The 1,372-nt window shown below is 29.2% G+C and overlaps 1 protein-coding gene across 1 annotated transcript in view; it reads left to right on the top strand.

Moving 5' to 3' along the window:
* Nucleotides 1-1,372, top strand: part of LOC108685479 (E3 ubiquitin-protein ligase UBR4) — a 25,661-nt gene that overhangs the window by 2,793 nt on the left and 21,496 nt on the right. The window lies entirely within an intron of this gene.

Raw genomic sequence — 1,372 nt, 5'->3', positions numbered from 1 at the left:
TATATATATATATATATATATATATATATACAGGGTGAATCAGAGTCATTGAACCAACTTTGTAGAACCAACTCTAGAGAAAATTATCGACTTCATACTTAATTGAATTATAATGTGTGCAGTCAATTATTTTCTCATAGGATGAAAAGTTGATTCAATAACTCTGATTTGTCCTACATACATGTAATAATCATGATATCTAATCATTTAAGATTTGTTTACATCGCATACTCTAACATGCCTCAATATGTTCCTACCATAGTTCCTATTCATTCTAATGAGCGCGTTTGAATGAATAGCTACGGTTGGAGGAAGTAGGAACATGTTGAATGCGACGCGAACAAACTTCTAGAGACACGATAATGTCTCCGTATATACATCTGTACATATGAATTTAAATGTTAATATTATTCTGAATTTAAATGTTAAAACTTCAGGAGTGTGTAGGGAATAAATTGAAGAAAAAAGTCTTTTAGAAATATTCGTTTTAGAGGAAATCACAAAAAAGACGACATAGTTTTCTTTTTTGTACTAATTTATAGCTTACTCGTTTACACTTATTTATTCACGTGATTACTTGTTTAATTTAAATATTGTTCAAAATGTTAGCCTTTTGCAATAGTTCCAGTATGGGCAGCTCATGTTGCAGTCAAACATTGATCTGGTCAACGTGACTCGCTGATCTGGTACTCGTCTGTCTGGAACTCTGCGCGCATACTCTTGCATCACCTCTGTAGTATTATCGTTACAGAAACCATACACAAAAATCATCAGCATATTCAATATTAGAATATATACGAGACATATTGTAACAGGAATAATTCATTCGATGGGTGATTCATTTTGATAATTAACTGATTTTATAGGCGCAAAATAGAACATAAACAAAATTTTCACTAGAAAATGGAATATTATTTTCGCGTACGATTTCAGCGACGATAATATTTCAGAGTGCAAAAATGAAGCATTTACGTTTCTTTATGGTTTTCTTCGAAAAGCATATATATATATATATATATAGTTACAGAACGTGATAAAGAAAAGTTATATAACATTCTGGAATTTATAATTTCAATAATTTTTTGACATCTTTTTACTAATATTTTCTAATTATTCATAAACTCGTTAATTTGTTTTTTGCTTGATCCAAATATTAGTTTAAATGAACATGACATTAAATGAATTCTAATGATTGATTGACTTTTAATAATCATTTGGAGTCATTTTGATTTGTTATGATGATTTGTGTTCTGCTTGATATCTATTGTTAAATTTAAATGCTAATAATTATAATGCCTGCAATATTCACGAAATGTTGGTATTTAACGATATGTCAATAAGACACAGAAATAACCAAATCTCTCTCTCTCTC

Source organism: Atta colombica, unplaced genomic scaffold, assembly GCF_001594045.1.
Source record: "Atta colombica isolate Treedump-2 unplaced genomic scaffold, Acol1.0 scaffold153, whole genome shotgun sequence".
In the NCBI taxonomy this organism is placed as follows: domain Eukaryota; kingdom Metazoa; phylum Arthropoda; class Insecta; order Hymenoptera; family Formicidae; genus Atta; species Atta colombica.
The sequence above is the reverse complement of the archived record's forward strand: the minus strand, read 5'-3'. Positions and strand labels throughout refer to the sequence as shown.